Here is a 16,941-nt window from a genome sequence, read left to right as displayed (position 1 = left end):
GTGGAGGTGAATGGAGCGGAATAGGGTAAAGGGAGATGGTAGAAAATGAGGGCAAGAAGTTTGCAGGAGTGGAAGAGCAATGGGGAACAGATCATGTTGGGAATTATAGACCAGAGTAAAAATTTTAGAAATGTGAAACCATCTGAATATTTTGAACAGTGAACTGACATCTGACTCCCATTTTTTTTAATGCTCTGTGGGAAATACGTTATAAAAGAAGGATTAGAGTAGAGAGATGAGTTAAGATGCTGTTGAAGTTCTAGGCAATAGATGAGGGTATCTCAGACCAGCATAGATAGTTGTGGTGGACATAGTGAGTAGTGAGAAATAGTTTGATTCAAGAGATATTTTGAAGGGAGAACCAAGAAGGTTATGGATGGATAGTTTCATATGCGGTATGAGAGAAAGAGAGGTTCAAAAATAACTCCAAATTTTCAACTGATCACCTGGAAGGATGGAATAGCCAGATACTAAGAAAAAGAAGAAAATAGAGGACAAGTGTAGAGAAAGAAATTATGAGTTTGGTTTTATAGTATGGAAGTTCTTTAAAAATTAAAAATAAAACTACATATGATCCAGTAATCCCACTACTTGGTATATAACTGAAGGAGATGAAATCAGTCATGAAGAGATAGCTGCACTCCCATGTGCACTGCAGCATCATGCAACATCTAAGACATGGAAACAACCTTCGTATTTTTCAACAGATGAATAAAGAAAATATGAGATATATATGCAATGGAATATTATTCAACCATAAAAAAGAAGAAAATCCTGCCATTTGCAACAACATGGATAGACCTACGGGGTATTATGCTGTGTGAAATAAGTCAGAAGAGAAAGACAAATACTGTACGATCTCACTTGTAAGTGGAATCTAAAAATATTGAACTCATAGAAATAGAGAGTAGAAGGTTAGTTGCCAGGGGCTAAGAAGTGGGGAAAATGGGGAGATGTTGGTCAACGGGTACAAACTTTCAATTATAAGATGAATAAGTTCCAAGGAGCTAACGTATAGCATTGTGACTATAGTTAATGATACTGTGTTATGTACTTGAAAGTTACTATGAGAGTAGAGCTTTAATGTTCTCACCATTACAACAAAATGCTAATTATGTGAGGTGAAGGATGTATTAACCTTATTGTAGCAAACATTTTGCCATATATATATATATATATAATATATATATATATATATATTAAATATACATATATATGTATATCACATTGTACACCTTAATGTTCTATGTCAATTATATCAATAAAGCTGGAAAATTTTTTAATTAAAAAAAGTTTTAACTTGAAAACAAGAAATTGCTTTTGGACAAATAAAATTGGGATTCCCATTAGTCATTCAAGAGAAGATATCAAATAGTTACTTGGCTATGCAAATCTGGCATTTGTTAGGAGAATCTGGACTAGAAATAGAAATTTGGCAATATCCGTGGATAGATGATAATTGGTTGGGATACAGTAAGTTAGAGGTAAGAGATTACAGAGAAAACAGAGAGCTAAAGACTACATTGAAGATCCTGGTTTTTCCACACCCAAAAAAGGCAAAAGGTAAGGGAGAATACCTAATTTCAAATATTTCAGACAATCATGCTTCTTAATGTTAGAGATCTCTTTTATAGCTATACACAATTGGCAGTTATCATAAGTCCTATCATTTTTTCAGAAGAAGCAGTGAAGCACTAATGAAACGAACACCTTATTTCTTTCCTTCCCTAAGCATCAGCTGCTAGTCCCAGCTGATCTGAATCTGGACAAAATTAGTCCAAGCAATGGCAGAGTTGGACTTCCCCAGAGGGCACTGTGCTTTGGAATAATGTCCTTCAAGATAACTGAAAGGCTCTGTCTGCCATCTGGTGTTTCAGAAAGTGATAGGACTGCTTTACAGAGTATTTTGTTCTGATGAAGGCTCCTCAGGACTGGGTTTCCATCATGAGCCTACCAGGCATCCACTCTGGAAATAAAGACAGGTTATCTATTAATTTTTATTCCATTGTCGTAGCCCCCAAGGATTCCAAACTCCTAGTATGAAGACCTGTGCAGTCCCCTCTCATATTGAATAGAGCTAACCTGTGTGATCAATAGAATATCGTGGAAATGATGGTATATGACTTCAGAGGCTAGGTCATGAAAGACATAAAAGCTCTACCTTACTCTCTTGAATTACCCACTTGAAGGAAGCCAGCTGCCATGTTTCAAGGACACAGCACAGCTCTAGAGAGAAAACCACTTGGCAAGGGGCTGACGCCTCCTGCGAACAGGCAGGAAGGAACTGAAAGCTCCTATCAATGGCCATATGAGTGAACCATCTTGAAAGCAGATTCTCCAGAACCTTCAGATGATTGCAGTCTTGGCCAACAACCTGTCTGCAACTGCATGAAATATCCTTTGCCATAACCACTCAGCTAAGTTGTTCACAGATTCTTGATCCACAGTATTGGGAATAATAAAGGTTTATGGTTGTACTAAACTATTAAAATGTGGGGTAGTCTGCATAGCAATAACAGATAATGAAACCTCCAAAGTCTTTACTTTCCTATGCCTTTTTCACCCCTAGTCTACACATTTAATTTGGGGTTTGATTCACTCACAGGAGGACAGAGGTTAGAATAATGGTTCTCAATAATTGGCTGCACAATGGAATTTACTTGGGAAGTTCTAAAAATATGTGCACTTGGGTCTGAAAACCAGAGATTCTGATTTCATTTCTGGGATACAGTGTGGACATCAGAATTAAGCCAAAGTTACTGCTGTGTTTCCCTGAAAATAAGACCTAGCCGGACCATCAGCTCTAAGGTGTCTTTTGGAGCAAAAGTTAATACAAGACCCAGTCTTATTTTAATATAAGAACCGGTCTTACATAATATAAGACCTGGTCTTACATAATATAATATAATATAATATAATATAATATAATATAATATAATATAATATAATGCCGGGTCTGGTATTAATTTTTGCTCCAAAAGACACATTAGAACTGATGGTCCAGCTAGGTCTTATTTTCGGGGAAACACGGTATATTCAAACAATACATTACCTGATTTCATATGAGATAGAGAGCCAATTTAACCCACCAAACATTCACTTCTTTTACAAAAGTAATAGTCAGGGTAAATGTTTTATGGGTCAGAGTGTTCTAGATATAGACACTCTGCAAAAAGTGTCAGCAATGAAGGTCCATCTCCCATCATTGCTAGTGATCCATACAGAGCAAATAAAGCTGTGACAGGAGGTACAAAGGAAAAGCCAGTTAAATGTGGGCTGACCTCAGCTTACATACCATTTAACTCATGCTACCATGAGCCTACAGTTTCATGAGGGATAACCTGAACTATTTTCTTCTTTTCACCTAAATTTCTACTGCATTCAAATCAAGAAGGTGAACGCACACCAATCATTTTTAGCAGCAATAATCTGCCAGGATACCACCACCGCTGCACATTCTGCCACTGCCACTTCTATACAGGAATCTCAGCTGTCTTTTCCCTTAGTCACTCATTCATAATGTTAAATTCTTGGCAGGAACATCCAATCAGCTGAGTGTAGTCATGCCTGAGCAGTATTAACAGGATCAGGGAAGAAAGGACCTAACCCTTTGTATTTCCATGCTGAGAGGTGGACACTGCCTCCACCATTCATAATTAGAGATTTTCCTAAGATATGAGGGGACTTAGATGCCAGTGAGAAAAAGTCACAATGTTATGTGGCTGCACTAAAGTAGAATGTGACAGGGAATTTGTGACTGGATAAAAGACATTCCATTATAACACCAAAACATCCCTTACAAAAGGAGGTACTTTATGTTCAGCACTGGAGGGTGAATCATTAGGTAATTCATGATAACTCATCTGAGGCTTTGTCAGCATTTACTAGCAACACCCATGCAAACAACAATTTCTTTTGGATCATAGCGGAAAAAGATCTGTTAGCCTTGCAAACCATTTTTTGTTTTGTGCTGCTGAATATACTTAAGGAAATTAAAAGTGTTCCCAATTTTACACTAAGCATTTAAATAATCTAATAAACATGCAAAAAATACATGTTTACATCATGTTCACATATGCTCAGGAAAAACTACTGGGCCTTGAAATGTCCTAACTCAAAACGCTTTTTTGATGCTGAGAGATCGACATTAATGTGATAGGTCTTTAATTCTACTCATGGCTTTAAGAAATCTATAAATTCAAATCACTGTTGTTATATATAAATAATGTAATTGCACTCAGTGACACACACTACAGTATGAGATTAGGTGATGAGATGAATGGATCTAAAGGATCTCATTTTTTTTTCTCCCTAATTCATTTTTGCAATGACAAATATACTGAAGAGAGCTGGCTTATTAAATGGCAAGTTTTTATTAAACGTTTATAGTAAACCATATTTATATCACACAGTAGCCATTTGGTTAATGAAGAGACGTGGAGAGGGAGCAGAGAGGAAAGTTAGAAAAGGGCAGGGATGACAAGAGGGAGAGTCAGGAAAGGAAGGAGGCAAGAAGAGAGGAAAAGGAGAAAGTGGCCCCTGCCTGTCACTTATCGCTCTTAGCACACAGTGGTTCTCTGGATCATTCATGCCTTGTTTAGGGTGGTAAAATTGTGCAGTATCTCCATGCAGAAGATCAAGCGTGTCCTCTTAAGCAATTTTCTCTAGCAGTGGGAGCCCCTGCTGTCAGGTGACACATGGCTCTCAGTTAACAACAACCATGGTTGTAGTCCAGGTTCCTGTGATCCCTGCCTACTCTTTTTTTTTCCTTTTTTCTGGAAATAGACAGAGCAAGAATACCCTCATCCATCACAGGTGCCCACTCAAATAAACTGATCGGAGTGGCGAGAAAGGAATGAGAAAATAGAGCAATTGTCTTAAGACTATGACCTCTCGCTTAAACAAACTTCTGGGCAGCTGTGGTTTTCTTCTTCCTATCACTGCGCTCTTATAGGCAGACTGCCCCCTCGTAAGACAAATGAACCATTGTTTTCTATACTGAAAGTGATAATAGACTCACGCATCTCAAGATACGTAATGAAGAGCTTTCCAAAAATGCCCGAAAGGTCATACCATATAGGAAGAAAAATGAATGAAGGAAATCAGCTCCTTTCAGTTGTACTCTGATGAAGTCATGGCACAGTTTGGAGTCTTCATCGGTAAAATAAATGGCTTCCTAATTTAGGCTATTTTTAACTTTCTCCATTAATATAAGTATTTTTGCATGTATACATTCAAATAGCCCATCTAATTCTAATTAGATCTAAATAAGAGTGGAGAAAATAGCTGAAATGTCCACAATTTATGCTCAATAAACTACAGTAATTAAATTATTTGAGTAGGGCCTTATCTAAAAGAAAACTTTCTATCACAAAAATTTACCCGGTGGGGGATCACTTCGTAAGTTATATAAATGTCTAGCAACTGAGACTAATATAATATGAATGTCTATACACCTGAAACTAATATAACATTGAATGTCAACTGTAATTCAAAAATATAAAGTATTAGCTTCTTTAAAAAAAATGTATCATTTCTTTATCTAATGCAATACAAAGGTTCCAAATAACTAGAAGTCCATTCCTTCTCTATTCTTGAGTGAAATTAGGCAGATAGCATTTGAAATCAATTTGCTTTTAGCCTGGGAAGCTCCCCAACAAATTATGGTTTTCAATGGTCATTACCAATGATGAATTTTAGTTCTTAATTGCACTGGTATTAAAAAAAAAAATCCCGATTTTAAAAGAAAAAGAAACCTCTATCTTTTTAATTAATTCCAGAAAACCATTGAATAAGTATAAAATTCTTACTTTGTTGATTTTTTTTTACTCAGAGCCTTTAAAGAATCTTCGTCACCATGATGTTCCTTAATTTATCCCAAAAAAATGTTCCTACAAGATTCAAATTTACACAACCATTTACATGCTTTACCTCCAATTCAAATTCCTGCCAAATTCCAAATTTATTCTATTCAGCATTATTTTCTATAGTCAAACAATGAAAGAATATCGTCTAAATGCTAATCTGCCATTTATTCTTTTTCCTGATACAGCTTCAGTCCCCCAGAGTTTGACATTTCAATAAATCCTTAAAAGGGATTATAATGCTGCCTTGCTATATTTTGACTTCTCCAAGAAAACCTTCAACCCTTTAAAAAATTAAAAAGAAGCCTATCTTTCTCAAAAAAACAGGCTTTGAATGTGGAATTAATTCCAAGCATCTGGAGTGATAAAGCAGTCCCTGGGTAAAGAATTCTCCAGTGGATTCTGGCAAAAATCTTTCCTATAATATGTTCCTTCAAATCAATCTGATCACCCTCCTTCTTATAGGATGCTAAAGCAAAGAATTCTATATGAGCTTATTAAATATTTACTAGATCCTTGGATTTTTCTTTTTATTTCCTACAGCTCTCTAGCCCTTGGGTTTTCCTGTCATTGAAGGCAATCTGCACACAGTGGATTGAAAATGCAATCCATGATATGATTCTTCTTAACATCACAAATTGAGAAGACAGATGAAAATTTTAGTCGTGACTGGGGGGAAATAAAACTTAACATGCAGAAGCTAATTAATATGAAAACAACTAATTGAATTAAGAGCTATACATAGCTGACTTGCTAAAATAGAGCAGGCCGTATGAAGAACCCAAATCAATCTTACTCTCCTCATGCCCTCATTACTAAATACTCACATTGAGCAGGTTGAGCCTGTATGTTGGGCATGGATTACAATTGAGTGTGCTTTAAATTTTATTTCATCAGGTACTTCACACCCATTACACAGGTCAGATTTACTTTACAGCTGCCCAAAATCATAAGGGCCTCATTGACTCTGGCCCTCCTTGACTCAGATGTTCACAGAGTATGGAAAGTCTTCTCAAGGGAACGAACCTCTGCAGCGAAGGTGTTTCTCTACAATTATAAAATGTGCATTGGTCCATGCAGTTGGTGAGTGCTAAAAAACTTAGGGTTTGTAGAAGGAATGCAATTTCCTCCAAGAGGACAGCTGTTGGCTCAGCAAACAAACACTTTGCTTTACTCAAATGATGCACTCCAAAGCCAGTGTAAACCAACCCTTTCTAGAACCATGTCAGCGAGTTCAGGGATTCAAAATCCAGAAAAATGTTCAAAGTCGAAATCAACTTGCATCTTCAGTTTCATACTAGAGTGTCCACATGCTGTGTTCCTACTGGTTGACTGACTATTTTGCTACCACTTCCAATTCAGTTTGTGTCAGGCCATGTCCTAGACGCAATGAGGTGAGGAAGCCAGGAGACAGCAGGAAAGCACAAGTCTAGTTAGGGAAGAAGGGAGTAGAACATGGAGATTGATAATCATTTATCATGTTGCACAGGAATGGGAGTTAAAGACTGACCAGAGCCTAGGGAAAGTAGAGATCATACAGTATCATGTGAAAAGTGTTTTAAGGTTTACAGGGTGATACAAAGTTTACAGGGAGGCTAGAGGGTGCATTATTTCTACCAACGTTTCATGGTCCGACCTAACTCAGAATTACGGTCTAGTCATGTGCCAAGGATAAGAAATAAGTAGATTAGGAAACTGGATTTCACGAACACATGACAATCTTTGACACATCAGTCTAGAATTTAAATGAGCTTAAGCCCATCCATCAAGGCTGCACTCAAATCCAACCCTCTTATGAAGGTTTGCAATTTCACCTCAATCAGAGGAAGATCTGGCCAGCTTCTAAACACAAATACTGATGTCTAGTTTGACAAATAATTCCACCTTGTGATATCTCATTATTGTTGTCCCATTGCTATCAAATCATCATGTTGATTTTAACATTCTAAGAATAGAAGTTTTGTTTCTCCAAATAGATAACGAGCTGCTTATAGGCAGGGAGTATGCTGTATTTCTAGTTCAAACACATACAAACACACATACATACATGCTTGTATACACATACCTCCTCTGTCCCTTACTCACATTAAGTATTTTACAGTAATATGGCGAGTAAGAGCATGATGTTCAGAATGTGTAAAACTAACCCGCCAATGATAAACACTGCGGGTCTTACAATGCAAAGGTCAGTGGGGAAACAAGAGATTGAACAGATGTCAAGCAGAGTCTCCATCTTCAGTGGACATTGTGAAGACGAGTATATGCATAAAGTGATTTTTTTTTAAAAACAACAAACAGGAAGTTCCACCTAAAATGGTGGTTTGGCTGCATGGATTTACTTCCTGAAATACCTTTAGCATAACATCAAGGAATAAAAAACATTATAAACCCAAAGGACAAAGAAAATGGGAAAAGAAACCATGGCGAACAAGATATTTTCATTAAAACTTAAGAAGAGGGACAGTGGATTGGAAGTGGTGAAACCTGCAAAGAAGCATACTGATGAGAAGTAGACTGATAGTCTTTAGAATACTGGAAAGCTCTCGGGGACTGGAGCCACCAAGTACTTTGGGAGACAGAGACAAGGATGGGGCTGTATAAGGATTCATTAGACACTAGATGCCTCGTCTACCCTGTGCCAGGTGAGTTCTCCTCCCGACCCCTCAAGAGAAGATCAATGTACTCTCTAGAGAAATTGAGTCCAGAAAGACTTGAGATTCAGAGACCACAGAGTGAGAATAAGGTGCTGTGCTGAAAATAAGGCATTAACAGAATGTCCATTGTTAAAGAAAAAAAAATATTCTGACACTTGTTATAGATGGTAAGGCAGACTTTTTTCAGGGAGGCTAGTACAATGGGGTTCTGTAGTAGGGGACAGAGATCGGGCTCAATTCTAACTACAAGTTAAAGTAGAACTTTATAGGCAAGGAACAGAGTGAGTGGTGTCTGTGGATGGAGAATTACTAAGCAGAAACATGAGGAGTAAAGAGGGATTCTGGCTAAATCGACTGGATAAGATTATTGCTGAAAGCAGGCCAAGGTGATAAGATATCAAGGGTGGGGGATAAGGAATTTATCAAATATCAAGGATGGTCAGATGCCAAAGTTGAGAGATAGGGAATTCAATCAGATATGAAGGGTGGGTGATTTTTCACTAAACTACAGATCCAGCAGAATTCTTGCTAAAATTAGACCAAAATGGGCAATGGCAGAGGTCAAGGGTGAGGTCTAGTCAAAAGAAACTCAGAGTATGCTAACGTTTGGTTTTTGTCACTGTGAATGGTGAGGGATGGGGTGTTGGGGTACAGGTCAAATGCCAAAGATTGGGTATAAGAATGACATTGTATTTCTCAGCAGTATGACTAGAACCTGGAAGATAATGGAATAATTTCTCCAAAATTATGAGAGGAACTTATTTTCCATTGAGAATTCTATATCCAGCTAATTTGATTCAAGTGTGAGAATATACTCAAAACATTTTTAGATTATTCTCAAAAAATTATTTTCCTCATTTTTTTTTTTAAAGAAGACACATAGGATATGCTCCAAGTAAAGCTGTAAGCCCAGAAAAATACACCATGAAAGCTTGTTGACTGCAGATAATATTTGGCCTTCCACAGTTTAGAGAAATTAAACTATAACCAATTACTTTATAAAGGGTCTTGGAATAAGAATTACAAATGAAAGGAGTGGGGAGCTCTATAGAGGCGGGAACGAATACTTTCCTTGTGTTCAAATTTTAAAATACTAACACTATTTTTATTAAACTTGTTTTGCAAAAACAATATCTCACAAATATTTGTGTCAATACTCTCTTTAGATCTTTTAGTTTCATTTTGCCAACACCAACATTTAATACAATCATACACTTATGTGAAATTTTCAGTTTCTAAGGCACGGTAACCTGATTAATTTTTCTATTAGCTTTTCCATATAAATACTTCATTGTGTTCAGGGGGCATGAGAATAGGAGCCTCCTTTTTATTCAGTTACCATATTAGTGAAATCTCCTCTTGTTACATAATCGACAACTTACTCATTGTTATTTGGCAAATAAAGGTATTTATTGGACTACATGGATTAAAAATTCATATGACTTGAGACCAGAACTCAAATTACATCAGCACAACCAGGCTCTCTCCTTCTCTGCCCTGTTCCCTATTGTAATGGCTTTTTCTCAGTCTCCACAAAGAGGTAAGATAGTCTTCATGTTCAGGTCTATCAGCAAGTAAAGAGCATCTCTTTTAGAAAGCTCAACTTAGAACCCAAAGAATTCACTTTGACAGACCCACTTAGGTCAGGTGCCTTTCCCTAAAACAAACATTATATCATGGGAAATCAGAGTTATATTCTTCATGCTATATGCCTAGAGCCCTATCTGGATACTTGGCCAGAGACAGAGAATCTAGTTCCCCAGAGAAAAATCAGAGTCCTTTTTCCAGTGGGGCGGGGGAGGGATGGATACTGGGCAAGTAAAAAAATAGCACATATCTATTACAGCTTTTAATACATTAAAAAATTTAGTGTTCTATTGTTTCCAATGAACAGAATACCCAGAGAAAGACTTAACCTCAGGCGAACTTAATGTTTCTCCTGATTAAAAAAACAAAAAACAAAATATGTGTGTGTGTGTGTGTGTGTGTGTGTGTGTGTATACATATATATGTATATATATGTATATATATATATAACTTCCTTTTACACTTGTGATCAAATCACACACAAATGTAATTTTTCAAATTCTATATAATCACTTGGAGTCTCTACAGCAGAGGTGCCCAAACTTTTTTCAATGTTTTTCACCAAGGGCCATATGCAGTAAAATACACAAACAGCCGGGCCACTCACGAGGTGAAGTACGTATTGCCTCACCTGGTTTATTTAAGTAAACTAAATATATTTTTGGAATTTGCTGCGGGCCAATTAACAGTGGATTGCAGACCACAGTTGGCCCGCGGGCCGCAGTTTTAGCCCCCCTGCTCTACAGAGTCCTTGCTCAATGTTTGTAGTATCTTGTAGTTATTACAGAAGCTGACTGTAATTGTGCTGATACCTTGTCATTTTCTTTCCCTAGAGGATCTACATTTCTACCTGCAGGTTTCCCTTGAATATCATCACATTCCACCCTCAGCTTTAAAGATGAAATATGATGGTTTTCCTTCACATCAATGCCCCCTGGGCTGCCAGCCATTATCAGCCTCAGCAAGAAGCTGAGTATTTTGGAGAGCCATGTTGTGTGTCTCTAAGATCAGAAGAGGAGACGGGCTCCATGTAGGCCTCCTGCATATGCCAGTAAATAGCTAAAGCCATTGTGGGTTTTTCTTTCCAAACAAAGAAATTAATTCTCAAAAATTGGCACAAGGCTCTGCTTCTCTGTATTTGTTTGAGATAAACCACACTTGTCATGTTCAGCTATGCCTTGTCCTTGGGAGCACGGGAGGGAGGGGGTCAGGGGTGGGGACTTATCCCTATCTTTGCCACCATAAAGGCCTGATTAGGTATTCAGGGCTTTATTTCTATAGAAACAAAACATTCTCTGCCGTTGTATCTGAAGTTCAGAGAAACCAGCATGGCCCTTTTATTTTCAAAATGAAAATCTGTCACATTTGTTTATTGAGTACCTACCAAAATTAAAAGATCCCTGTCCTTCAGGAGATCACAGTCTGGTAGAAATTCTGATATGTTATGTTCAGAATGTGCTGTGCTGAAAATAAGGCACATATATACAATGACTTAGAAATATACTCTGGTATCTTAGAAACCACCTCTGATATGCATAGCCAATCACCTGCATAAAAAGTTGTCTTTGATATTAAATAGCCATGAAAAAAATAATTGGCTTATGTATTATGGTTATACTGTGACAATGAATTTTAAGGGAAATATGTATATACACATTTATATATTTACATATTTATATTTAATATATCAAAGACAACTTTTTCATACATTTACTTACTTAAAGCAATTTTTTTCTCCTGTTGAACAAATCCCTGTTTTTTTGTTTTCATCAAATCATAATTATTACAATTTGAAAATTTAAAATACAAAATCAATTTTAAACTTCCTTTGGGCATAGTTTGATAACTCTTTATACATCTTCAAGCTCTCATAATTCTTTCCAGATCAGGGATGAACAGAAAGGACAACACGAGAAGAAAAGCAGGATTTCTTTTTGGTTTTGTTTTCTGGTTCCCATTTCTTGAATGGGATTTCCCAGGTACAGCTTGGATTTAGAAGCTAAAGAGAAGTACCTCATGTAAGAAGATATTTAAGAGCTAATTAATTTGTCTATGACACGTAAATCCAAGGCAAGAAGAAACATTTAGGATTATAAATTATAGGAATTTTTTTACTACATATATCCAAGTATAACAAATGCAAATAAGGATATATTTTCCCAGAGTTTAAAAGCACCAGAGAAGAATGTCCAATATGGAACTTCTCTTATGTACAGCATCAGATTTTTCTCTTGATATGTATAGCAAAAAGTAACAGGGGAAAAAAAATCCCAGCTTAATCAAAACTATGAGCTTTGCTGATGCCCTGGCCCTAACAGCTTTTCTTCTTCTTGCAAAATCATTTTAATCCTGTAACTAAAATAACTGTCTGCAACATGTTGTCAGTAATTCTTTGCAAGGTTTTTAAAATATTTTGAAATGTGGTTTAACCCACCAAGGAAGCAACAGGTCAGATTATGATTTGAAGACACAGTAGTAAATACGTGTCCACTTCTGGTTGTTTAACACATACTTTATCTGGAGAAGGCTGTGCTGGGCTTTTAGAGTAAATTAAATTACAAGATAAATTCATTAGATAATCTACTAGCACTAGATTTTTGAAAAAGAATTCAAATGATGGAAACACCGACTATTATCATTTGTTCCATGAACCCCCAAAATCTTCACTCAAATATTAAAGTACATTACATATTTATCAGTTATATATTTATCAACTTGTGTATGCTCTCAAAGGAAAACCAATGCATAGGGAAAATACAGTATAAACTGTGATTTTTAAGTCACATCTCAGGGAAACCATGTAAGTCTTTCAGAATCTACCCTGAAGATAGACTTTAAAACTTTCACTGGATACTGGAAGGCTAAGAAAGACCTAGGAAATAAAGTGCTAATAAATGAGGAAGTAATAATATGTGTTGAAACGCAACTACTTTGAGGGTCTGTGTAACAAAATAAAGAAATATCATCAAGCTCAAGACACGCTCAAAAAGCTTCAATGTAGCTGGGTTCTAAAATGAGACCTAGTATTCAGGTTTAAGAAGTACAGGCATACTTTGGAGATATTGTGGGTTCAGTTCCAGACCACAGTAGTAAAACAAGTGTCAAAATAAAGCAAGTCATCACCCTTTTGCTGGTGGAAAGTCTTGCCTTCAATTTATAAAAAACACAGTATCCGTGGAGCGCAATAAAGCAAAGCAAGATAAAACGAGATATGCCTGTATCCATTCAAATTTCTTTTCCCCAGCTCCATCCACTGAAAGAGCCTAAAAGCCCAGAAGAAATTACACCCCAGGAACAATTAGCTTACCTAACACTCATATCTTTCTTTCTAAATAATATTCCCTATTACAAAGAATCAGGTGTCCTTGGAGAAAGGGCAGATTCCAGGTCTGGGACAGGAAAAGCACAAACCTGAGTATTTTGTGCCAAAAAGTAGGAAACTGCTAAAATCAAGCCAAAACCTGAAGAAGAAAAAAAATGAAGGCATGTCAAAAGAATGCATGGAACCAGCTCAAAGGAGTTCCCACTGCACAAGTCAGAGACAATTTGAGCATCAAAATAAATAAGGACTGGAACATATTATAACCCATTGAATAAAATAAGAATCCATGAATCCATATCAGTAATAAATAAATGATTGATAAATAAATAGATAGATTATATAGCTAGAACCATGTTGACTAATAAATCTGGAAAAATCCAATTAGAAAATTACATGTAACTGTCATGATAATAATTTATTTAGACAAGGTTAATCAATGTATTTGTCTAGGATAGTAGGGGTAGGAGTAAGTTTGGTGAGAAACAGGATATTTTTATACTCCCACCTCACAAATCATCACAACTATCACAGCAGAACACAGCCAATGGCCTACTCAATAGTAAGCCCAGGCTGCGGTACTGCCCAACTTCAGGGAATAACCAGTGGCCCCACCTGATCATACAATACAGCCTGAAGCCCTGTACCAACTCAGTACCCTGCCTCCAGCTCCACCTGAGTACAGAGTCCAGTCAGTGGCACCAACCTGCCAGGAAACACATTTTGTGCTCCTGCACAACCAGAGGTGATTGCAGAGTCCAGCTCGCGGCCCTACCTGACAGCCAGCAGCCCTACCAGACTAGAGAGCACACTCAGCAGTCCCATTTGAACATAGAGCCCAGTCAGTAGGTCCACTCAACTGTGGAGCCCACCCAGTAGCCAGCAGTAACTCTCCTGACCTCAGAGCCTGGGCAGTGACCTCACCCAAATTTATCCAAAGAGGTGAAAGGTCTGTACACTGAAAAACGTTAAAAAACTGATGAAAGCAACTGAAGCAGAAACAAACAAATAGAAAAATATGTCATGTTCATAAATCAGAAAAATGAATATTGCTAAAAATTTTGTATTACCCAAAGACGTCTATAGATTTAATGTAATCCCTATCAAGATTCCAATGGCATTGTTTTACAGAAATAGAAAAAAATAATACTAAAATTTATATAAAACTACAAATAACCCCCAAAAGCCAAAGCAATCTTGAGAAAGAAGAACAAAAATGGAGGCACCACACTTCCTGATTTCAAACTATATTACAAAGCTATAGTAATCAAAACAATATGGTACTGGCCTATGCAGTGACACATCAACCAATGAAACAGAATTTAGAGCACAGAAATAAACTCCCACATTTACAGCGAACTAATATTTGACAAGGTAGCCAAGAATATTCACTGAGAAAAAGATAATCTCTTCAATAAATGGTGCTTGGAAAATTGACTATTTACATGCAAATGAATGAAAATGGACCCCTGTCTTACACCACTCACAAAAATTAACTCGAAATGGATTAAAGACTTAAATGTAACACCTAAAACTATAAAATTTCTAGAGAAAATATAGAGGGTAAGTTTTATGACATTAGTCTTGGAAATGATTTTTTGGGTATAATACCAAAAGCACAAGTAACAAAAGCAAAAATAAAGAACAGCTATATCAAGCTAAAAGCTTCTGCACATCAAAAGAAACCATTAATAAAATGAAAAAAATCCATGGAATGAGAGGAAATATTTGCAAATTAAATATTTGATAAGAGGTCATTGTCCAAAATATATAAGGAACTCATACAATTCAATAGCAAAATAATAATAATAATAATAATTAATAATGTTATTTTTTAAATAGGCAGAGGACCTGAATAGACATTTTCAAGAGAAGACATATAAATGGCCAACAGGTACATGAAAAGTTACTCAACCTCACTAATCAGGGAAATGCAAATCAAAAAACACAATGAGATATCACCTCACACGTGTTAGAAAGGCTATTATCAAAAAAAGAAGAGATGACAATTACTGGCAAGTATGTGGAGAAAAGGGAACCCTTATGCACTATTGGTGGGAATGTAAATTGATGCATCCACTATGGAAAACAGTATGGAACTTCCTCAAAAAATGAAAAATTGAACTACCATATGATCCAGCAATCCCACTCTGGTTATATATCCTAAGGAAATGAAATCACTCTCTCAAAGAGATATCTGCACCCCCCATGTTCACTGCAGTATTATTCACAACAGCCAAGACATACAAACAACCTAAGTGTTCGCTGACAGATGGTTGACTAAAGAAAATATGATTTTATACATATATATATATATGATTTTGAGCTTCAATATAGCTCAAAAGTCAGGTTCACTATGATAAAGGACCAGAACATATTGGGCACCATAAATGACACCGTGGCTGAGAAACTAAAAGTTGTCGTACTTTATCATGATTCAAAACAAAACAACTCTCAGTTCTACACCTGGAAAGGGACAGAGATTAGAAAAACATTAGCATGTGTTTTATGACCTTTCCTGCTTTGGAAAGAGAGGCCCCTGAGCAAAGCTCCTTTTTTCCCATGATTTGAGAACCAACAGCTTTTTATCATGGTGTGACAGACTGATTCTAGTTGTGTGGTGGCACACATCTTTCCACTGTTGGAGTTGAAGACAGTGTTTGACCAGGGCCACGACTTTTTCCCTCCTTAGTCTGAGTCACAGACTCAGGACCCATCACTCCAGTGACCCTTCTCTACAAGACACAGTTGTCTTCTTTTCTTCTCATAAACACTTCACATTGGAAAAGAAAGCTGCATCGCAGCTTGTGTGAGTCTCTATTATCAAAACAAAAGGAGTGAGAGCATGCATCAGCAGTCCTTTCGTATGGAAATTTTTTATGAACTGAATGAATGTTCTCTTGGGAAGTTAAATAAGTTACTTAGAAATTCATTATATAAAGAGAAATCTCAGGATGGCTTCTGCTACTAGGTAATTTTTTTCCATTGTATTGATAAAGTAGTTACTCCTCACCTAGGTGAAGGCTTTGCTTAATAAAACCCTTTAAGGGTTAACACAACGCTGTCAGATTATTATCATTGGGAGGTCTCTGTATACAGAGTATGCAGTTATCATAGGTATGACTGCCTACACTGAAACAAGCAGAGGACAGAAAGATCCTGCTGAGATGGAGATAGTGTCGGGTAGCCAATGGTTCACTAAGACGTCCACTCCTACCTGCGGGCCTCCCTGGTGAGACCAGACTCAGCTTCGTGGCCTGTACGAGAGAAGGGAGGAAAGACTCATAGAGCTGATGGCTGAACTTCAAATTGTCCAAACAAGCTCTCTCATGGGGGCGGGTGAGTAAGCCTGAAGAAACAATATTACTAAGGAATTAGTCCTGCAATAGATTCCCCTACCACCACCATTAAAATAAGGAGCAGGACACAATAAGGAATAAGTATTTCCTACTCGTCCAATAAAGGAGTCAGCATGTGAGATTCATAGGAAAGATGGTAAAGAACTCATCCTCCTAGC

The sequence above is a fragment of the Rhinolophus ferrumequinum genome, chromosome 7, assembly GCF_004115265.2.
Source record: "Rhinolophus ferrumequinum isolate MPI-CBG mRhiFer1 chromosome 7, mRhiFer1_v1.p, whole genome shotgun sequence".
Taxonomy (NCBI): domain Eukaryota; kingdom Metazoa; phylum Chordata; class Mammalia; order Chiroptera; family Rhinolophidae; genus Rhinolophus; species Rhinolophus ferrumequinum.
Note: the sequence above shows the minus strand (reverse complement) of the source record.